Raw genomic sequence first — 24,991 nt, forward strand, 5'->3', positions numbered from 1 at the left:
TGGGCCTCGAGTGACTTCCACATTTTGCTCTGTGGTGTCAGGTGTGGAAGTCTACAAACTACATTTGCCACACTCCTTTGCACTTGGCTTCCTGTAAGGTGCTGCCAATGGTAGACCACTGGAAGGCAGGAGGAAGGGGGAAAAAAACCTGCCTTCTGATCCCAGATCCTGTTAGCACCAACCCAATAGAAGAAGAAAGCTATAGCTCTAGACTCTGGTTTCCTTTGGCCCTGACAGATCAGCCATGCCAAGCCCTTCAGAGGTACCATTGCCAACCATTTGCTCTTTGCTGGTCGAACGACCACTCTTCGTGTTTACCTCAGAGGCGTGAACACCACATGGGCAGGGCCTCTCTTTTCAGCTGTTAGGGGGCCCACATGTCACTTATTTCCTTTGGTCCCCCAGCTCAGGACTGCAAACTTTTTAAAAACTGTGTTGTTTTTTAAATTTTTAAAAAAGATTTTATTTATTCAAGAGAACCACAGAGAAAGATGCAGAGACAAGCAGAGGGAGAAGCAGGCTCCCTGCAGGGAGCCCAGTGTGGACTCGATCCCGGGACTACAGGAACACACCCTGGGCTGAAGGCAGGTGCTCAACCACTGAGCCACCAGGCATCCCATGGGCTGCAAACTTCTTTCTGTAGTTACTATTACCTGGGGCTCTTGCTGTTTCTAGTGATTGCTGTTGTTCAAGTTATCTCAGTATGTCCTTCTTTGCTTTTCATCCTTCCCACTAGTTGCTAGTATGACATTTCTTCAATTCTAAATACTCAGTATAGTTTCTGTTCTCTTAACTGGAGCAAAAGCTGAGTTTTCAGCTGCTTTTCTCAAATTGGTCCTCTATACTTTCTAGTGAATACACATTGGCATGCTGGCTGTAGGGGCGGACTCATGCCTTTCTTTCCACTGAGTGGGAATTAAGCACTTCAATTTTCCCCATTCTGATACTTAGGCAACAATGTGCGCTTAGTGAGAGCTTTTATATACAGGCATCTGAATACTAAATTTGTTATTACCAAGGGAAATTATAATTTTGTAACTCAGTACTCTTAAAACATCTTCACGTCCTCAAACCATTCTGCTAAGACAATTAGATTTAGGATAACCATACTATTTTAGAAGTAGGACAAAGGGATCATAAGATAAAAACCTAAGAAGAAAGAGTAAATAACTGTCATTATTTCTCTAAAGAAGACAGAAAGGATGTTCAATACTAAAATTATGAATGATTTTATGAAAGGTAATAAATCACTTCTATATATCCATCTTGGAATGGCACATGACTGCATTTCCGCCACTGAACATGGAATATTGAATAACAATGGATTCCTTGTAGTGAAGGTTGTTGGTAAAATCAGCTAATTAGAATTAATGAGGAATCTGATTCCCTGAGTGAATGCACACACACATAAAATATATATACACACACATATGTATATATACTGTTTGTGTGTGGGGTGTGTGTGTGTGTGTGTGTATTTCTTGTCTGCCTGGGATGAGTTATTGCAGCCCTGCCAAGGGCATGATATGACCTGCCAACCTCTGTATGGCTTTCTCAGGTTTTAGGACTGTACTTCCAAGAATTTATGATCTCCTCAGCTTTATTCACTCTTAGCTCTTGTTTTGTTGGTGAAAAGCATACCCAGGGATCTTTATTCAGTTGGAGGGGCTGCTAATTGATTTAAAAAAATGCATTTTGTCCCTGGTCACTAATTGACTGATGGAACAGCTGTTGGTCTGACAAAAGGCAGGCTGGAAAGCATTTCCCACTATGGGGTGGTCTGTTGCTAAACATTATTGCTTTTGCTGTCCATTGCAAAAGCACACCCTTACATATTCCCAGGGATTGGGCCAGTGTTTTATTTAAAAGGTTTTTTTTCACTGCCTTTAAAATAAAGAGACCAGTTACCTTGAGCAATCATTAAATAACGGTGAATTAACCTTAGATATTATATAAAGAATCTAAAGTTTGTTGTCATTGAGCATTTCTGAGTTAAAAAGCATGAGCTTTATCATCAAATGAATAATTCTTCAGATTCTGAAAATCTTCAAGTCTAATGAGATTTCAATTGGTTAATAATGAAAATATTTTTTTGTTGTTGTAGCCCGGTATCAGATAGACGGAGTCAAACTGCCTTTATAAAAACAATAGCACATGGAAAGTATTAAATTTTACTATGAAGTAATAAACTGTTTTTCTCAAAGATACTTCTAAATAACACTACATATGGTTTACATATATATGATATATGTAAACATATATAAAACCATATATATATATATATATATATATGGGTTTATACTTGGTAGCTTTGGCTAAAACTCCTAATAATTAGTGTGACACTAGATAAATACATGTAATACTGATTTATGAAAATGAAACCCTATGTACAAGGAGTATCAAATTGAAGGGTACAATTATAAATTAAGCAAAATTTTTTATTTTGGACATCATGGAATGAAGTAAATTCAAGATCCTAGTCTTCTGAAGTAATCGAATGATCGTATACATATTTTAGTAGACATAGAGTTAAGAAGCAGAAAAAATTTGTATTTTGCAGTGTGAGAGTGTCATAGTTTACCAACAGTCAATGAAGCCTCACTAGGCATTATCCTCTTGCCAACTATTGTGACTAGCAGGGAGTACAGGTCAAAGTGAGTGTCTTAGTTGATTGTTAGTTGATTTTTAATTCCTTTTAGTTCCTGTGGTCATAGCTGTAGAATTCATGTTGGGGTAACCCAGATTAATCAGCGAATGTCTATTTTTCTCTTGCCTGTTTTTGTTTGTTTTTCTTTTTATTCATTTGTTTGTTTTGTTTTTGTATCTTAGGTAAACTATGGCTGGACCAGAAGCCAAGAGACTTGATTTCTAGGCATGAGTCATACACTCCATAGCTATGTGATGTAACCTTGACAAAGCTATCTAAAGTCTCTGTGCCTAAGCTTACTGGTTTGCAAGAGGTGTTCTCTCTCTCTCTTTCTCCCTCTCTTTATATTAAATATTTTAATATTTTTAAAGCAGTGAATACTGACACTTAAATGCATTCTTACAGAAAAGTCCAATGAATTACTCTATTGAATACACTGAAGTGACCTTTCACTGTTGAAGGGGTGGACAGAGCCTGGGTGCCTTAAACTACCTGTGCCCCCTTTATTTTTCTTCTTGCCTCTTGGTGGTCCTCGAGGTACTTGAAGAAACCTCTGGTGACAGGGAATACTTTGAAAATCATAAGTCAGATGAACTATATATGCTCCCTTCCAACTATAAGATAGAGTTTTAGCTTACATTTGGTCCAGAAAACCCTATGGTTATTTTCATATTGACAACAAAAGTCATTTGTAAATATAAGGTTTAAAGTATTCAACATCAACACAATACAGAAAGATTTCACTATATGTTTTGTCCAGATTTGCAAAATTATTGTGTAAAATTATTTTTAGAACTGCGTATATATGCATGTATCTTCAGGTATGTGTCTATAACTACAGGGGGATAGAAAGGAGATAATAAGATCATATGAAATGGCTCAGAATCTGACAATGCAATTCAGTTCAGTTCCATTCGGTGAGCATTTATGGAGCACCTACTGTGCAAAACTGTATACAAGGCTCCCGAGGGTTACAGAGATGAATACTCTTTCTCTTACAGAGAAAACATACTCTCCTCAATTTATTTCGAAGCCTTCCCTGTCAGAGATTTTAACTTTTTAATACACTTTTAAGTATAAGAAGTGTGAGGTACCTAGGGAAAAATTGTCTTAAATTACAGAGAATAAATAAATCAATCAATAAATGACATTGAGTAGGTCAAACATTTTGCGGCCATGGATGGGGAATGTGGACCAAGGGTCAAGTAAAACTGTCCCTGAATGGAGAGCTATTTTGTCCTTCTTGTTTATTAATGTCGATCCATCTATACTAATGGATTTAGCATGAAAGGAAGTACGGTGGGGGTCGGGAAGTGAGAGTCACTAAATCTCAGACTTCCATCCTTCATTAATATTAATGCTTTTCTTCAACCAGCACATGTTGGCACAACATAGTCTAAAAGCCTAATACAAGAAAAATAGTTCTGAGGCTTCCTTATCATATATTCATCGGCATCAAGCACCAAATGGTCTCTTACTATATCACGTGCCTTCATTTTTACCCAATGAAGAGGAATTTGCCTTTAGTTGTGAGTAGGTGACAGTCGTGGTTTTGTGTGTTCCCCCCAAAAGGGTATTATTTAAATTTTTAAATGATGTCCCCATGTACCGTCCCACAATACCCTTAAATGAAAACAGACTTAGCTTACAGGACTAATTTTGTAAATCAGCATTAAATAAGCATTTTTAAAAATCAGTACATTTTCATTAAATTCAATCATGGGAGCTCTAATCTTGTAGCCCATGAGCACAGTCTGAGGATATGAGGAAACTCAGAATGTGTTTGAGTGACCTGCCTAGAGGATGCACGGTTCTCTATGACAGGTGAACAATTCTGTCCTGAATTTCTTTGTGAAACACAAGTTAAAGAAGAAAGATGTGTTATATTTCTTCCATGGACCAAACGCACTTTGGTAGAACTCAAAATGTTCACTTCCAATGTTGGAATAATCTTAGAAATAAAGTACCAAGGCCCACAGAGGTTGTATGACTCGTTCACAAGTACTCAGTGAGTAATTGGCCAAGTTGGTAACTTCCAAGACCTTCTACCTTTCAGTGCAGTAGTCTTTATATTTAGAAGATGTTTTTTAGATTCCCCAGAGCTATAATTTGTGATTTAGAGATCCATTTCATCTCTGAGAGTGCTCACACTCAAAACAAAACAAGAGAGTAAGAAGGTTTTTGCAACTATAACCTAATTCTACCGCAGTTTACTGCTGTACCCTACCTGTAATCTGCCACTCAATCTTCCTTACTCAACAGCAAACTCAAACCTAGTTGATGCCAGAAATAAAGCAAAACAAAACAAAACGAAGACAAAACAAAAACCTAACCACCAAAAACTAAGAGAAAACACTGTCCTATAAAAAGCATACAAAATGAATTTGAAAGGCAACTAATGAATAAATTTCAGCTTTCTCCACTTTTCTTCCTCAGCAGAGCTGCTTTGCTGTTGTCTCATGCAGTATTAAAGGGCCGTGTATGACCGCAGGTAGACACATGCATCAGGAAAAGGAAGCAAGGAAGGTAGCAAATTTTTCTCTCCCCTATTTCTTTTCTTTTTAATATTAATTAAGAGAGTTTTGGAATTTGCAAATGTTAATCCTTGGGGAATGGTGTCTTCACTGGTGTCCTACAAGGTTGGGGCCCTAAGGGAGGTGTGTGTGTGTGTGTGCGTGGTATCTGGGAAATGTCCTGTCTGGGTGTGTCACAGTCTGTGTGTGACTCCAGAGCAGGCTTCTCCAGGAGGCGAGCCAGGTCAGGCCAGTGACTGGAAGGCAAAAGACAATTCTTGTTCTATGTCTCATTTTAATCATTTAATATTTAGATCCATATGTTTTTCTCCCTAAATAAACCAACCCCCAACCACCTTAACTTTTCTTTTCTTTTTTTTTTTTTTTAAAGTAGGTTCCATGCCCAGTGTGGGGCTTGAACTCACAATCCCGAGATTAAGTCACATGCTCTACTGACTGAGCCAGCCAGGAGCCCCTCAGCTACCTTGACTTTTGATGCCAACCCATTTTGAAGGAAGGATAACTATTTAGAAGCCACTTATGCTGCTAATAAAACTTATAAGCTATTATTTAGATTACATATTTCAATTGAGAGTAATTCCCCAAAGTTCAAGAGAAAAGTTTGCTAAATGTGACAGAGGTTAGAGAGGGCTGTTGGATGATTTTCAAGATTCATATTTCTTTTTACTTTTAGGGGATAAAAGCAAGCAAAGCATAAAAAGAGAAATGGTTTTTAATACTAAGTAGAAAAATGCAATATATATGTGCAAAATAGATGCTTCGTTTGAATTAGTATTTACATGTTTTGTAAGCTCAAATAATATATGTTTTTCATTATTTTAGTAAAATTAAAGAATGGGCATTCAGCTATCTTTAAATTTGCATATTGCTCACGCTAGTTTATGCATGCCAGAGCATTTTGGTATAATAAATTCCTACATGGTTATTGCACGGATACTACAAGACATTGCAATATTTTTCTTTTAAACGTAAATTGAGGAAAACATATTAATAGATAGTTACATTTTTATGTTAGCCATTATTAGAATTTACTAATGAGCAATATGACACACTATTTCCTATTGCTTTAATATGTTATATATTTTAAAATGTTTTTCTACGTTATAGGCGCTAATTGCATAACGTGAAAAAATTCTTTGCAATTCCGTGTGATTTATGGGCCTGCCACTGGTGACTAGGTGCCGGAGAACTTTGGCTTTTGTGGGCTTGTGGGGAGAACGGATGTGTGAAAAGTCGAGGAAGCCCAATTAGAGAAAGGCAGTGAGAAAAATTTTACAAAATCCATCCTGCTGAGAGGCAGGCATTTTTTCTGGATGACAAATGTCTGGAGTTCTCAGTTTTACAAAAAAGAAGTGCTCACCCCTGGCCTCTCCTCCTTTTGTCATGTAGGTAATGTAGGCTGGGGAAAGGACCATCTGGAAAGAATGCTGGGGTTTCACAGAGCTCATGGTTCTCTGCCCCACATTATGGACCACAGGGCTCAGATGACAGATTTGGGGAAATTGTCTTCGAGATCAATCCTGAGGCAGTTACAGCGTATTGGTATTTTGGATGCTTCTGCGCGTCCTGTCATCTGGTTAAGGAGGCTGATGGGCTTTTTGTGAATCACTGAGCTTCAGGAAGGCTTTTATCTTCCACTCAGTTTTAATTGAGGAATTTATAGGATTTTTGCCACCTTGAGAGGTAAGTTAGACATAAATGCCGTGTGATTCATACGTGAATGATTTTTCATTGTGTATCGACATAAATCTTACTAGTTCACTACACCTCTCAGAGACCATGGTCAACTGAAGAAATGCTTCACCAGCTTTCCTTGTAAGAAATATTAATGATACTCTCTACTTATACTTTAGCACGGTATCACTTCACTATGGTTGTCACCTTAAATGGCATTCTTTGAATTGCTTCAGGTGAAAAAACAAGGCCTAAAAAGGAGAAATGCAGAAATTGTGCATTTAGGACAATTTCATTGTCCTAAAAGAGGTACAGTATTTTAGCCAGTTAAAGGGGGTGGAAAAATGACCTTAAAAAATAAATAAATCTATGGCCAAACACTTCTTTTAAGAGGTGCCTTCTTGACAAGAACCAAATGAACACTATCTCTAAAAATCTAATCTGAAGGCAAACCAGATTTGTTAGTGTGATTATTAAAACAATTGCCACCTTCTGGTGTAAAGTGATGTCAACAGTGAGCAATCAAATAATGCCCTTTGCTTTGGTACAGTCAAACACTCAAAGCTACCGTGAAATAGGATTGGACGGGACCTTTCATTTCATATGAGAATTAATTCTCTAAATGCAGTGGAGAGGAGGCAGCTTATTTTTTTCCCCCCAGCAAGCAGCTAGAAACAAGTCTGCGGGAGACCATATTTTTTCTTATTCATCTCTTAGGGTGTTCATGTATATGTTATCAAGTATTACGGCAACTAATTTATTCTTTACCTCGAATTGCATCAGAAAAGGAAGAAAATGGCAGAATTTTTCCAAAGGTTTTATGACTCTAAAATTTTTTTTTCAGTTCTACATCTAAATTGTTTATGAAAGACTGAATTAAAGGTCACATTTCTTCAATTGCGCACAGGCTTCCCAGCTGCTTTGGCATTCTGGGCGTACTGCAAGTACCCTTGGAAAAAGCACGCACGTGTATTTTGTGGTAGACCTCAGTAATGAAGGCTTTCGACTCTTCTCAACAAAGTTAATAACTGTAAAAGAAAGAAATGCCACATCTATTCCATTATTGAATATCCTGCACTGTGTATTAACAGTATTTTGAAAGTAACAACTCTACAGCATAGTACACCTTAGATTTCAGAATTGTAACAGCGTTGCACGGTGACAGATGGTAGCTACACTTGTGATGAGCACAGCAAAACACAGAGAGACATAGAGCTGTTGAATCATTATGTAGTACACCTGAAACTAGTGTAACGTTATGTCAACTGTACTAAAAAAAAAAAAATTTCTAAAGACAACCACAAAAGAATTTATGGGCCTTAAATGAATTCAAAGCTGAGGGCCAAGTATTAACTATGTGACTTTACATGTAAATATGTCTTTTGCATCCCACAAAATTATCGTCAGTGTAAATCTGTTAGCTCTGTCTCTAATTTTTAAATTGCCCACATTCACCGTATCTTGAACCTCTACATTTAATAAAGCAAATACGAGACTTAAAAAAAAATAAAAGATTAAGTGATCAATAACACATTTCTTCTCCATCAGATTTTTTTTCACGTACAAAATTCTTGTTTGATTTTTCAATTATTCAAAATGTCAGAATGATAGATATAGGAGAGTAACCAACTAACTAGGGAAATCTCTGCCTATAATATTCAATAAAAAGATTCAGGATGATGTTTCATGATGGATTAAACTTTCCCCTGTTCTGCCTCATTAAGGGTTCTCCCAATTTGACCCAATCCAAACTTATTACTTAATATATATCTAACAGTAAAATTGCATAAATGTTCACTAGTACAACAGATGCTAAATGAGCAGTTTCAGATAATTTAATTAAGTTGTAGGTCTTCTAATATAATTCCATAAGTATGTGAACTTTTAACTTGTGTTAACTCAATTTCCTTATGCTTTCATTTACCATTTGTTGGGGACATTATAGTGATTAGCCAAAGTCCTTCCAACTCCTAATGTTCTCCATAAATTTTGATTTAAATTGACTGTCACTTTCTCACTATAATAAAGTAGATATTTGACATCTCAAAAAAGAGAACAGGTCTAGTATATTACATTGTCAAGAAGTAGAAATTTTTTTCTCTATTGCACAAAATCCGCATAAAATTCACCATAATAAAGTCCATTAAGTTAATCCAGAATGAAGTGGATTGAGTACTGCATATGTGTGGGCATGTTTATGCTTTAAGATTTCTGGAAAAAATAGGTTCCTGTGTGCCCTTAGCATTGAAAACACAAAGAATATCATGTTCCATCTAATTGTCATATATTTGGTGGCTGTCGATGTCTAATTGTTGAGTCTAACATTCTGGAGCCCTTGGTAGTAAGACAGGACAGTGACGGCTGTATATTTCACTGGAGGTCAAAAACAAGATTTGTAGGACCAGCTCAACTCAGATGCACCTCCCACACTTTTTCAGTCACATAACGAAGGGGGAAAATAACATAATTGTGCTTTGAAAATTTTCAGTGAATATATTTGCTTTTGAACACAGCGCTAAAAAACACACAGTTATGTTTCTATGAATATAGATTTACCCCAAACTCTCTTTAGTTCCAACAAAATGACAGAGTCAATGAGGTTTTGTTTTTGTCAATGACCGTCCTTGAAGTTATCAGGGATCATCCAAAAATAGAGGCCCCAGTTCAGTGTTGAGTGACCTTACAGATTCAGGAATGGAAACAGGTATGCTTTCCCGATTGAGTGCTGGAATTTCTGCCTGGGATGGATCAAGAGTCCGTAGGCAGCCAGAGCTACTTAAAAGTATCAAGGAGGCTTAGAGATAATTGCATGCAAGGGGCAAGAAATGTCAGTCCCTCTGGCTAACGATTCACATAAACCACTTCTTCTATGTCGCATGTGGTATCAATCTTCGCTAGAGCCTGCCTTCTGTAAAGCACTTTTTGTCCACAAAATGTAACACGCCACCGTAGATTCTCTCTGACACCTATTCAGGAAAATATATCTTTAAGTACGAGTAAGATTAACTAATGTTTATTGGGCACTTTCTATAGGTTAAGAATTTATAAGCACGTTTTTCATCTATTTGTGTAGTGACTCTAGAGTTAGCAACTGTTAGGAGCTCTGATTTATAAATGGGATACCTGAGGCATAGTGAGATTAATTAAATCACTAAAGGTGGCAATGCAAGGCAGCCCAATTTTGGAGTCAACGTTCTTAGTCATTACGCTAAATTGGACTTATTATAGTCCTGTTTCACCTACTGGATGGCATTATGGTGAGGCTCCCATGCATATTTATGACTATTGAATGCTATATCTTAAGATATATGTTATCTTGTAATACAAGTCGTGCATGATTATAAGAAATTCAGGTGATATTGGTAATCCAAAAGAGGAGAATAAAAATTGTAACTAATTTCACTCTCCAGAGATGACTACTTTTGGGATTTTACTTTATAGTCTCTCAACCCTTCTCTGTAGCTCTTTGAAGAATAAAAATTTAATCATACTGAGCATATTCTTTTATAATCTAATATTTGATTTAATAATTTATCATGAACATCTTCCAATGCCTTGCAATCTATTTCTTTGCCCTTTTAAAATGGCCGCGTGCTTGAATATTTTGATTTTGAGAACAGTCCAGGTACAACATTTTACAGCCAATCTGAAGTTCGTATTTGGTCGCAGGTGGAACTGTTCATCTTTATTTCATATTTATTTAAGGTGGGGGTTTTCCAGAGGTGCAAGGTGATCAGGATATTGCAAGACCAAGCACAGCGCCTACACACACATGAAGACTCATCTTTCAGGCTTCTCCATAGAATTTTTTTTTCCTTCAGAATTTTTTTTGCACTGAAAAACAAGGGGATGCTTTACATGTGACAGTTTTGTAAACAGGCGATCCTCAGTAACAGAATAAAATAATAGGCTAAAAATGAAGCAGCACGAAGCCTTGGTAGCGAGGGGTAAAGGATTCTTGACCTTCCGTTGAGAGCCTTGGTCACTCAAGTTTCTTCAGCTTTCCTCCCTGACTGTGCCTGGGGGTAGAAGGTGGAAGTGACATCTTTACCGAGGCCTTCCTGGTCAGATGCAATCAGGTTGAGTGAAAGGTCTCAGAGAACTGAGCAGAATGCTCTCCACACTGGCCGGAGAAATGATCATGAAGAGTCACTCTGCACTATTAAAGGACAACCATTTCAACATCTCATTTAAAACTGCAGTGAGTGAAGGTGGTTTTTGAATTATGTATTAAATGCAGCTTCCAAATATAGCTTTGGTTGAGTATTTCAGCTAAATGTCTCTGAAATATCAATGTCCACATAGCAAGGCTCCTGCTCTCTCATTTGCTGGTTGGGTTGTCATTTCCGATTACATTTTACTCTTGACTCCAGCACCCAGTGTTGAATCTGTGGTACTGAACCACCCCCTGCATCCTTGCTCTTCAGTCTGTCTTGAGCCACAAAAGCTGCCAAGCTCTCCAGTTTTCTTCAAAGTACATGAATGCTGTCCGCAGTTGTGATAAGAGCACACACAGGTACTCATTGCCCAGTGGGGAGCACTTTAGCTCCACCCAGTTTTCTCTGGTATCAAAGCCTCAGTGATACTCTCACTAATAATCATGAACGGAAGTGGTTGGTGCTCACCCCAGTCTTCAGATTCATCAAGATCAGCATTTGTAACACTCTCTGGGGACTCAGATGCTGATGCCGAGAGTAGGTCAAAGTGCCCAAAACTATTTTTATTTATTTATTTTTATTTATTTTGTTTTTTTTTTAAAAAGGTTTTATTTACTTATTCATTAGAGACAAACAGAGAGGCAGGAATATAGGCAGAGGGAGAAGCAGGCTCTCTGTGGGGACCCTGATTCAGGACTCAGTCCCAGGACCCCAGGATCATGACCTGAGCCAGAGGCAGACACTCAATCACTGATCCACCCAGGTGCCCTCCTGAACCTCTATTTAAATCTTATCCTCCCGCCAGAACAACCTTCCATCTCCTCTTCACCACCACCTTTTCCTCCCTTCATTTCTATAACAAATAATGAGGTCAGCCCAGTCTGGCTAAACTTGCCTCCAAAATACCTACACAATTGATTCCTCTCCATTCCCACCGCTGCTCACTGCCTTGCTCCAGCCACACTCACCTATTGCTTGGGTTTCTGTAATGACATAGCAACTGGCCTCCCCACAGTGATACAGTTCCTCCTCAGATCAGTAACCCACAGGAATCAAGTGATCTTTTAAGAAAAAAATGTTGTGGTTATGTAAAGATCTTTATGAGACCAAGAGTAGGATATTGATACCTCCTAGTTGGCTGGAACCATACCAGTTTTTGCTTGTTGTGATGATTAAGAATGCCTCTGTTACTCTCAAGAGTGTTCTGTTTTATAGAATAAATTAGATGGTAATATTACCTATGGGACCTCGCCTCACCAGCCTCTGTCTACCTCCATAGCTGGTCTTTCTGAGTTACAGCTGTGCTGCCAAGCAGTTCCTGGGATGTGCCATGTCCCCTCACACCCAGAATCTTTGTTCATGTCTGGTCCTTCCTTCTGAGATATTTTTCAAACCTTCTTCCCCTTCTATCCAATCTCTACTCATTCTTCAGCCCCCATTAGAAAACAAGTTTTCTTTCTCTAAGAAGGCAGGAACTTCTGTCTGTTTAGATCAGTACTATATTCCAACTTCTGAGCATAGTGTCTGGCACATAATCGGCACTGACTAGATACTGTCTGAATAAGTGAGCCCCGACTCACGCACTCTTTCCCCAGGGAAGACTTCCCTGCTCTTTATTCTGCCTCTACTCCAGGATTCGTTCAGTTTCTTTATGAAATATTGTTATAAAACCAGGCACTTCATTTCAGAGCATTCATCTTAGTTACGATCATACAATCATTAGTTCAATAGACTTTGACTTCGATGGCAACACGGACTCTTTCCAATCTGCTTATTTTTGTGTCTGCACCACATACCATACTGATCTAAAAATATGTGTTGAATGAATAAATGAATGAACAGTGACAAGAGCACCATATTAGGCATTTTAGCAAACCTAAGAAAAATTGGGTAAGGTCTTATTCTCTAGAAGCTTATAATTCATTTGAGGGAAAGAAAAAGACAAAAATACACAAGTAGGTGGCAGTACAAGATGATGGATTGACTCAGAATTTTAGAACAAAGGACCCTAGAAATAATATAGATCAACCCTCACTCATCATAGCAGCATTAAGTGACTATCATACAGCGATCGTGACAGTCACATGAAGTATCTGGATAACAAGTACTTGTAGAGGTTCAGAAGTGAAGAATATTGCTGTGTCCTTGAGTGGCAAGGAAAGATTACAAAAGAAGTAAACTTGAATTGAGTTTTGAAGGATTCACTCTCTAACAAACATTAACTACTACATAACAACAAGACCAAGGCCCATGTAGATTGGGGGTTGGCAAAGTGTGGACCTCAGGCCAAAGCTAATTTTCTTTTTTTCTCTTTCTCTTTCTTTCTCTTTCTCTTTCTCTTTCTCTTTCTCTTTCTCTTTCTTTCTCTTTTTCTCTCTCTCTCTCTCTTTCTTTCTTTCTTTCTTTTTCTTTTCTTTCAATCAATCAATCAACCAATAAATAAATAAAGCTTTTATGGGAACATAGTCACACCTATGTACATCTTGTCTATGGCTGCTTTCCAACCACAATGGCAGGGCTGGGTAGTTGCAACAGAAATCACATGACTCACAAAATGAAATAAAACATTTACTGTTTGGGTCTTTACAGAAGAGGTTTGCTTATGCTGAGTTAAAATCTCCAGGCTGAGTGGGAGAGACAGCCGTAAAACACCAAAAACAGTATGACATACAGGCTGAGAATAGCTATGTTGGAAGTTTCATGTGAGAGTAATTGAAGAGGAAGAGCATAATCAGGAAAGGGAGCTCAGGGGTCTGAATGAGGTCTTGAAGGATCATATGATCTATAGGGAGTTGATTATAAATAAGAAGGAAAAAGAGGATACACTAAGAACTAAGGTGAGAATGCAGTAATGCGTGGATCTCACTGTTGGGGGGGGTGGAATACATATAATGTCCAATTGGGATCCCAGATTCCCATTGCAAAATGCATGGTGAAAAAACTTCATTGAAGGAGGCTAGGGGAACTAGAGAGAGAGTCCTGAGTATAAGGCTGAAACATTTAAAAATCACAATAAGGGCAATAAGGGGACTCTTGTCCAGGGCATTGATATGAAGGAAGGGAATAGATTTTTAGAGTCTGATGACCTGGATCGGGAGGGAATCAAGGAGACCACAGGGGAGGACAAAAGATATTAGAGATCTGAGAGGAAATTTAACCTACGGATAGGTCTTTCTTGAACCACATGGCATTTAAAAAATAGCTTACACATTTATGAAAGGATGTTTTACATGAAAATCAAGATTTGTATGGTTTCTTAAAATAACCAAGCGTCTAGTAACACTGGGCCTGCATTCTTGCATGGCAGCAATGATTGGGAGCTTGGCAGTGGGTGTGGAGCTGGCCGGAGCAGGCCCCATTTAATCTTGTAACATAACCCCTGTGGGCACTGGGACTTGTGGCTTTAGTGCACCATAATAATCTGGACAGGAAGTGTGACAAAGTCTTTGTCACAAAGTCTTTGGAATGGAGCCAACACATTGACCTCTCCCTTTCTGCCCTAAACTCGTATCTACTGACTGTTCTTCTTTCTGAAGCTTTCTGAAGATCTACTTCCCTCACTTGTAGATGCTGGGGATTTCTGAGCACTCTCTCCATTCTCTAATATTATAGTTTCTATCGATCTCTTCTTGCACAAAGAACCACAACAACTTCATTCATGCTTTCCAGTACAGGGATTTTTGGTTTTGTTTTGTTTTTTAAATTTATTTTTTCCAGCTTCCCTAAGAAATAATGGACTGCATAAGTAATCACTGTGTAAGTTTAAGGCATATAGCATGATGGCTTGATTTCTGCATATTGTGAAATGACCACAGTAGGTTCTGCGAACATCCGTCCTCTCATATAGATAAAATAAAAAGGAAAAAAAAAGATGAAAATAATAAAAGGAAGAAGTTGTCTTTCTGATGAAAACTCTCAGGATTTACTCTCTTCACTCTCCTATATAGTGTATGGCAGTGTTAGCTGTCGTCATCATGTCGTACATTATATCCCTAGCACTTATTTATTTTGTAACTGGAAACTTACACCTTTTGACTCCCTTCCTCCAATTCCCCCAACCAACATCCTCCACTTCTGGCAATTACAAGTCTGATCTCTTTTTCTACGAGTAGTTTGTTTTTCCTCTTTTATTTTTTTATTTTTTATTTTTTTCCCGTTTTAGATTCCACATATAAGTGACATCGTACAGTATTTGCCCTTCTCTATCTGACTTATTTCACGTAGTATAATGACCTTGAGATCCATCCATTTTGTCAGAAACAGTAGGATTTCTTCATTTTTATGGCTGAATAATATTGTACCATATATATGAGATATATATCTCACTTCTTAAAAAAATATTTATTCTAGAGACAAGAGTGTGGGGCAGGGGCAGAGGGAGAGAGAGAGAGAGAGAGAGAAAGAATCCAAGCAGACTCTGCTGAGCAAGGAGCCTGATGGGGGCTCCATCTCACAACCCTGAGATCATGACCTGAGCTGAAATCAAGAGTAGTATGCCTACCCGACTGAGCCACCCAGGCTCCCATATATACCACAATTTCTTTATGCATTTATTCATCAATCGGACATTTCCATCATTTAGGTTGCAAATAATGTTGCTGTGTATATGGGGGTGCAGATCTTTATTTGAATTAGTGTTTTTGTTACCTTTAGGTGAAGTCCTTGGGGTAGAATTGCTGGATCATATGGTAGCTCTATTTCCAATTTTTTGAAGACTCTCCATAATGTTTTCCATATTAACTGTACCAATTTATAATCCTACCTACCACACACATCCATGCCAGTATTTGCCATTCCTTATGTTTTTGATAATGACCATTCTAACAGATGTGAGGTGATATCACATTGTGGTTTTAATTTGCATCTTCCTAATGACTAACGATGTTGAACATCTCTTCATGTACCCGTTGGTCTTTTATATATCTGTCATCTTTGGAGAAATGTCTACTTAGGTCCTTTGCCCATATTTAAATTGGGGCTTTTTAATTGGGTTGTTTTTTGCTATTGAGTTTTATGAGGTTTTTAAAAATGTTTTGCCTATTAACTGCTTATCAAGTGTATGGTTTGCATTTTTTCCCATTCTGTAGGTTGCTTTTTCACTTTTTAAAAAAGATTTATTCATTTTAGAGATAGAGAGAGAAAGAATGTGTGTGTGAGTAGGGGGAGGAGCAGAGGGAGAGGGACATGCAGACTCCTTGCTAACAGAGCCCGACATGGGGCTAAATCCGGGACTCTGAGATCATGACCTGAGCTGAAATCAAGAGTTAGTCATTTAACTAACTGAGCCACCCAGGTGGTCTTTTCACTTTTTATTTTATTTTTTTTCCTTTTTCCTTTTCTGATGGTTTCTTTTGCTGAACAGAAGCTTTTTAGTTTGATGTAGTCCTAGTTGTTTATTTTTGACTTTGTTGCTGAGGTTTTAGGTGTGATATCCAAAATATCATTACCAAGATCCAAATCAAGGAACTTTGTTCTTATGTTTTCTTCTAAGAGTTTAATGTTTTCAGTTCTTACATTTAATTCTTTACTCCATTTTGAGTTAATTGTTGTGAGTAGTGTAAGATAGGGGCCCAGTTTCATTCTTTTACATGTGAATGTAAAATAATTATTCCAGCACCATTTGTTGAAGAGACTGTCTTTCCTTCATTGAGTATTCTTGACCCCCTTAGATATTAGTTGGCTATATATGACTGGGTTTATTTCTGGGCTAGTGATTCTACTCTACTAGTCTATTTGTCTGTTTTTTTTTTTGTTGTTGTTGTTGTTGTTTGTTTGTTTGTTTTGCCAGTACCATACTGTTTTGATGACCATAGGTTTACAGTGTACCATGAAATCAGGAAGTGTGAGACCTTCTGCTTTGCCCTTTTTTCAGAATTTCTTTAGTTATTTGAGGTCTTTTGAAGTTTCATATAAATGTCAGTATTGTTTTTTCTACTTCTGTAAAAAAAACCACTGCAGTCTTGATGGGGATTGTATTGAATTTGTAGGTGGCTTTTGATAGTATTAATATTTTAACAATATTAATTCTTCCAATTTCATGAACATGGGATACTTTTATTGGTGTCTTTTTCAATTTCTTTCAACCATATCTTGCAACTTTTAATGTAGAGATCTTTCATCTCCTTAGTTAAATTTATCCCAAGTATTTATTGTTTTTGAAGCTATTATAAATGAGATTTATTTCTATATTTTTTAGGAATTTCATTTTTAGTCTACAGAAATGTTATTGAGTTTTGCATGTTAATTTTGTATCTTGCAACTTTAATGAATTCATTGATTATACCTAACAATTTTTTGGTTGAGTGTTGAGTATTTTCTATATATAATATCATGACATCTCCAAATAGAGAAATATTTGCTTCTCCTTTTCTAATTCTGATACTTTTTATTCTTTCTTGCCCAACTGATCTAGCTAGGACTTCCAGTACTGTGTTGTATAGGAGTGGTGAGAATGGGAATCCTTGCCTTCTTCCTAATCTTCGAGAAAAGTTTGAACCTTTCACCATACAATGGTAGCTGTGGGCCTGTCATATGGGCTTTATTATGTTGAGATATTATCCTCTTATGCCTAATTTGTTAAGAGTTTTTATCATGCATGAATGATCCTTTCCATTTCTGTGATATCCATAACACCTATTTCATTTATAGTTTTATTGATTTGGATACTTTCTCTTTTTCCTTTATCTAACTAGGAGTTTGCTAATTTTGTTTATCTTTTAAAGAACCAAGTCTTAGTTGTGTTAATCTTTCTATTGTTTTTCTGTTCTCTATTTCACTTATTTCTACTCTAATCTTTATTATTTGCTTTCTTCTGCTAACTTTGGGCTCAGGTTGTTTAATTTAATTTTAATATGTTAATTTTTGCTTTATATAGTTAGATGCTCCAATGCTGTGTGCATAAATGTTACAACTGTTCTATCTTCTTGATGTATTGATACTTTACCATTGTATATTGATTTTGTCTCTTTTACCATTTTTAGTTCAAACTTAATATGTTAATTTTTGCTTTATATAGTTAGATGCTCCAATGCTGCATGCATAAATGTTACAACTATTGTATCTTCTTGATGTATTGATACTTTACCATTGTATATTGATTTTGTCTCTTTTACCATTTTTTAGTTCAAAGTCTATTTGGTATGATGTAAGTGGAGCTACTCCTGCTTTTTTTTTTTTTCCTTTTCATCATCATTTGCTTGAAACATCTTTTTCCATTCCTGCACTCTCAGTCTACATGTATCTTTAAAGCTAAAGTGAATCTTTTTCAGGCAGCATATGTTGAATCTTATTTTATTATTCATTATGAAATTCTATGCAATTCTTATTTAATTCTTATGCAATTAAATTCTCTAATTTGATTAGAGAATTTAAGTCTTTTATGTTTAAAGCATTTACTGATAGATAATGACTTGCTGTTGCCATTTTGTTAATTGTTTTCTCGTTATTTGGTAAATCCATTATTTCTTATCCTCCTGTCTTTTTTGGTATGTGCTGATGTCTTTTGGTATCAGTATGCTTTGACTTCCTTATAGTGTTTTCTTTGTGTGTGTGTGTGTGTGTGTGTGTAATTATCACAAGGTTTTTCCTTGTGGTTACCATGAAGCTTACATAAATATACTACACTTGTAACAAACTATTTTTAGCTGGTAACAAATTAGCTTCAATAGAATTGTTATATTTTATACTTTTTCTTCTTCTTTGTCTTTTTAGGTTACTGCTCTTATAATATACATATTTTTTTATATTGTGTAACTAATAACATTATTGTAGCTATGGTAATTTTTGCTATATCTTTTTAAAAAAACCTTTTAAATTAGAGTCATGAGTTATGCACTACTATTTCCATATTACAGAATCTAACTAACTATTTACCATTTTCAGCAAGATTTATGCTACTTTTTTGCATTTTTATGATTTAATTAGCATTTTTACTTCCGCTTAAAGAACTCCCTTTAGCATTTCTTGTAAGGTAGGTCTGGGGGGTAATGAACTTCCTCAGCTTTTATTTGTTTGAAACAGTCTTTATCCCTCTTTTGTTTCTCAATGATAACTTCATCCTGGTATAGAAATCTTGGTTGATAGTTATTTTCTTCCAATATTTTGAACATGTCATCCCATTCTCTCTTGGCCTGAAAAGATTCTGTTGAGAAAGCCATCAGTAGCCTTATGAGGGTTCCCTTGTATATAACTTCTTTCTTTTCTCTTGCTGATATTAAAATTCTTTCTTTGTCTTTGACCTTTGACAATTTAATTATAATACATCTCAGTGTAGTCCTATTTGGGGTCAATCTCTTTGGGGTCCTTGGGGCCTCATAGATTGGATGTCCATTTCTCTTCCCAGGTTCAAGAAATTCTCAGCCATTATTGCTTTAAATATGCTTTCTGTCCCATTATCTTCTTTTTCTGGAATTCCATCATGTGAATATTCTTTCTTTTCATTGTGGCCCATAATCCAGTAGGTTTTCTTCACTCTTTTTCATTCTTTTCTATCTTTGCTCCTCTGAGCAGGTAATTTCTTCTTCTTCTTTTTAAAATATTTTATTTATTTATTTGAGAGGGAGAGAGAGAGAGAGAGAGAGAGAGAGAGAGAGCACGAGCAGAGGGGAGGGAGAAGCAGACTTTCCACTGAGCAGGGAGCCTGATGCAGGGCTCAATCCTAGGGCTCTGGGATCATTACTGAGCTGAAGGTAGATATTTAACTGACTGAGCCACCTAGGTGCCCCCTAACCAGGTAATTTCTAATGTCCAGGTTCTTCTGCATGGTTGAGTCTACCTTTGAAACTCTGTTGAATTTTAAAATTCAGTTATTATGTTTTCAACTCATTGATTTCTGTTTTTTTTTTTTTAATGGTTGCTATTTCCTTGTTGAACTTCTCACTTTTTAACTCATTGTTTTTCATTAATTTCATTGAGTTATCTGTCTGTTTTCTGGTAATTCACTAACTTTCTTTAAGAGGATTATTCCCAGTTCTTTATCTGACAGTTCATAGGTCTCCATTTCTTTATGGTTGGTTTCTGGAGTCGTACTAGTTTCCTTTGGTGGTGTCATATTTACCTGATTTTTCATGATCTTTGATTTCTTACACTGGTATCTGTGCATTTGAGTAATGGGCTCTTCTTCCAGACTTTACAGATTTGTCTTGGCATAGAGACAGTTCTTTACCAGTCAGCTTAGTTTGGGCTTCTGGGTATGTCTGCTGGTAATACCCTTCGGCATGTGGGACTTGCTATTATGGTCTATTTTTGAGTATGGTCTATGTTGATCTCTGAGGATGATATGGAGGTATGCTACTAGTTGATAACAGTTGGATGGGATTCCTGGCTTGGTTCCCTATCTAAGTGAGGCTGAAGGATGGGCTTCATGGTTCCTTGGATCCTCTGGTCAGGCTTAGTAGAGGAATGGGGCTGACAACTATATTCCCTACTAAATGGGGCTAAGAATTAGCTTCCCTGCCTTGCAAGGCAGCAGGATGGGACTCAAGGCCTGTACAACTTATTGTTTGTGGACCTGAATCAGTCCAGAGTATGCACTAAATTCTCTGGTCAGGTGAGGCTACTGGTTTTGCTCTGCAGCTGGGGGAAGTTAGAGGCTGTGCTCTCTGTTCAAGTGTCACTGTATGTAGGACTATTATGTGGGTTATGCAGCTTCCTATATGCTTGGGTTAGGTTCCCCAGTTGAACAGGCTGAGGGCTATATTTAGCAAGAAGCAGGGCTATGATTTAAATGCCCTGCCCAGGCACAGTGAAAAACAATAGCTCTAAAACTGGTAAAGCTCTTTGTTTGTTGTTTTAACTTGAGTGGACCTGGACCCCATGTTCCTTGGTCAAACAGGGCCACTGATTTGCTTTGCAAACTAGTGGCTTTATCTTCCTTTCTTTCAACTCAAGCACTGCTGGGCTATGCAGGTTTCTGGTGCTTTCACCAGCCCTTCTCAGTCAGAAGACACTCTACAGTGGGTGAGGGTATGTCTCAGTTCCTTTGCCTGGGCAGGAGGTGGTGGGGCTGCTCTAAGCTACTTTCAGTTTGCCAAACAGCCTCCCTCATTTCATTAGATTTTTTTTAATTCATTCTCAAACAAACAATATTCATCCAAGAAAGTCTTTAAAGCTTGTGGTACACTTTCTCCCAAATTATAGAATCTTTCATATGATGTTTTCTCCCTTTGCCTGACTGTTAAAAATAGGCTACAATGCATTTCAGTATAACTTTTAACGATATGTGATTCCAAGGGAAGGAAACATTTTAAATGGCAGCTAATCTGCACTCCTGCTGAACTGGGGTACTTCTGTAACCCCTCCCCGGGATGCTGAACTTACTGTCGATGCACTATTTCATAACTAGGTAGCGGATCCCATGTTGGGTCCCACTGAGCAAGAGTTATAGATCCATGTCTATGTGTAAAGCCTGTCACGATCTGCTCACATGTGTTTTATGTTTCAAGAAAAATGATTTGGCCCTTGAAGAGCAGTTCAGGCCAGAATTTTGTGTCAAAAGCAGACTGTAACAGAGTTGGCATCCTGCCAGGTGACTTAATAACTAATTTTTAGTGTTTTATAAAAATGCATATAACAGCATTTCTGAGCTATGGAGTACCAAAAACTTTGGGAAAGAGCTCATCCTAGTAATAAAAAGATAGCCACTGACCTAATTTCCGTGACCTTAACTTTCTCCTGTTTTGTCTGCATAGTGAATAGGTTAAAATAGAAGATCCTTAAGTGTTCTGTGCCAACTGTGAGTGAAGAGATGGATGGTGGAGCTGTGTCCGTCCACAGGGAGCCTACGTCTTCATGATGCCTGAGCCACAATGCATGGACTAAAAAGCTGCTGAAAGCCCCAATTTCTCCCTGGAGTAGAGATTTAGATGGGGCAAGACTAAGTGGTTATACAGAAAGCCTGTGTGATGAAAAAAATACAGGCTCTGACTTCAGACACATAGAGCGCCCTATTTGGGTTCTTTAACCTCATGTGGTTTATTCAATTTCTCTGCTTTTTGGTCTCCTCTCTTGCTAATGAGGCTGATACTTATTGCATTAGTCCACTTGGACTGCCAGAAAAAAAAAAATGCTACATACTGAGTGGTCTAAATAACAGAAATTTACTTTCTCACAGCTCTGGAAGTTAGAAGTCCCAGACCAGGGTGCCAGTAGAGCTGGTTTCTGGGGAGGCCTTCTTTCCTGGCTTGCAGAAGGCTATCTTCTCATTATATCCTCATGCCACCTTTCTTCTCTGCATATGGAGAACAATCTCCAGTGTCTCTCTTTCTTCTCATAAGGACACAAGTCCCATGAGATTTAACTTCCATATCCCCCCCAAAGGCCCCATCTCCAAACACAGTCACTTTTGGAGGTTACAGCTTCAACATATGACTTTTGGAAGGCCACAGTTCAGCCCTCAACATCTCTCTTAGAGTGCTGTTGTGGAGATGAGACAGGGCAAAATGAGGTGACATATGCAAAGCACCTGACAGTGTTCCTGGCCCCCTGCAGAGCCCCAACCAGAAGCACATGTAAATCGATCTCATTACATACTTAAGACAACAAGCAGCAATCGATAAATTTGAAGTTTTCTATGCAAGATACCTGAGTGTACCCACAAAAGGGTGTCTATTTCTTTAAACTTTGTTGCAGATAATTTTTTTTTCTATTATAAATAATTAGAAATTTGTTTGGCTTCTAGACTTCATTTGTCTAAGCCAAGAAAAACTGATAGCATAGAGGGATGCTGTCCAGTGCCCATCCCTTTGCAGTAAACATCTCTTGTGTCTCCAGCTAGTACTCTGTTAGCTGGCACCAACTGACAGTTGCGTGCCCAACTGGAAAGCATAGCCAGATAATCAACTCATGTAGGCCTGCTACTTGATTTTAGGAACAATGTCTATGGTATTGTTTTCCAGGAGAAATAATGGAAATAATTAAAGCTGTATGTCAACATCTTTCTCTCTGCCTACAGACAGACAGACAACACACACACACACAGATCCTAGATGGTCTTGATCAGCTTGATAGTTGAAAATTATCCCAAAGGCAGTTAAGTAGTAAAGAATTTCTTCATAGAAAGAAATACATTGAAATAAAACAACTGGGAGCAAGAAATGTCTTCAAGCTATGTATGGATAATCAGCCAGTGATAATATTATCTATCATTTTTGCTAAAATGAGGTTCTAATGAATAAGAAAATTTTTCTGCAATGTGTTGATACTGGCTCAAACATTAGTTCTTCTGGCTTCAAACACACACACAAAAATCATTTGAATAGATTTAGGACTCTGTAGCCATGAAACCACATTTTAAAAGTCCTGAAGTATAATAATTGGCCAAAAAAAGAAATGACTAAGAAGAGACATCTAGGGTGTTCTTCGCTTAAGTCTAGAACAATGGGACTGGACAGAGAGAAGATCCAGATGCACATTGATTCTGCAATAAATATTCACAACTAGGCAGTATCCAGAAGATGGCTAACCAGGTATTAGAATAATTACAATTGTTTACATTTGAAGATGCCTGGAGGCTTTCCTGAAATAACTCAGAAACCCTGATCTTCAGTGTAGATTTATTAGTACCAAGTAATGTGTCAGGCACTGGGTAAAATGAGAACATGTTTTGAAAGTAAAACAGCTAACTATATTAATATATCAATACTCTTTGAGTAGTATGCTCTTCATGAATTTAAATTTGCAGAGGTTTTTTTTTTTCTCTTGGGAAAAAGGGACCAATGTTTCACCCGATTGAAGTGGCCAGTGGCTGGCTGGTGATCAGGAAAGGTGATCCTGAGGTTTCTGGGTTCACCATCAAGAGGAAGCTAGACTACTGGCTGGAATGAAAGCAATAGGAGGTCTTAGGTTCAAGTTCTTGGAAGAAGCAGAGATCAAACATTTCCAACAAAAACAATGGATGGGGACTTGTCTCAAAGGAACCAAGAGTAGCTTCAGGAGGTGGTGAAGAGAAGCAGTAGCAAGGTCCTCTCAAGTCACAGAATGAGACTATGCTGTGACATTCCTGAATCTGAGTCTGTGACCAGAGTCTATCCTTCAGATGATGCATTCCACCATTACTGAAATTCGGAAGAAGAAGGAAGCATCATTTCTCAGAAAGTAATTGAGTACTGGTTACATTTTATTTGTTTGTACATTATCATTTAAGTTCCAGTTAGTTAACATACAGTGTCATATTGGTTTCAGGTATAAAATACATATAATACCTGGTGCTCATCACAAGTGCCCTCCTCAAGCCCTATCACCTAGTTCCCCCATGCTCCACCCACCTTCCCCTCCAAGAACCATCGCCGGGTTCTCTATCACTACATTTTATTAACCAGAATTCTCTGTCTTTGTAGCTTAGATTTCTATATGGCTGACTCATCTTTCACTGCTTTAAAGTGCTTTTCTCCTTCTATGTCTTTATTCTGTGTATACGTGCCTTCTTAATCTTCAGTTCAATAACTTTCTATTTGCAAAGCATGAACTGAGTCTGCAGAGTTATGCAGAAACAAAGAAGATACTTTGCCTGTGCCTAAAGCACTGAGAGTCAAGGGGGAAGGGGTAGGCGTATAACAAATCATAGTGGCTTGTCCCTGCCACAGCTGTGGCCTGTCTTCCATGAGGGCCTGCACTCTGCGATTTGGTCCTGCAGAATTTCTCACAGTTTCATGATAGAGGGGGGCATGTCAGGCCTCTATCTCCACATAGTCTGAAGCCCCTGCCCAGCAACATCCTCAGCTTCCTTCTTGCCTTCACAAACTCTTAGCTAGCATTCACCTTCAATCCGACCTCTGGGAAAGGCATCTGACATCTCCGTTTGATGTCAGTGATCCTAAATATCACACTGTATTATAATGCCTTGCATCACAAAGGACTGTTTCACAGGCTGTCTTGACCATGAAGCTTAAGGGGCAGAAACTCCTCCTTCATCTGCAGCCCTTGTGTGTAGGGAGGTAGGAGGCCTTTCAAGATTTCTGAGCAGAGGGAGGGCTGTCATGACT

Source organism: Nyctereutes procyonoides, unplaced genomic scaffold (genome assembly GCF_905146905.1).
Source record: "Nyctereutes procyonoides isolate TBG_1078 unplaced genomic scaffold, NYPRO_anot_genome, whole genome shotgun sequence".
In the NCBI taxonomy this organism is placed as follows: Eukaryota; Metazoa; Chordata; class Mammalia; order Carnivora; family Canidae; genus Nyctereutes; species Nyctereutes procyonoides.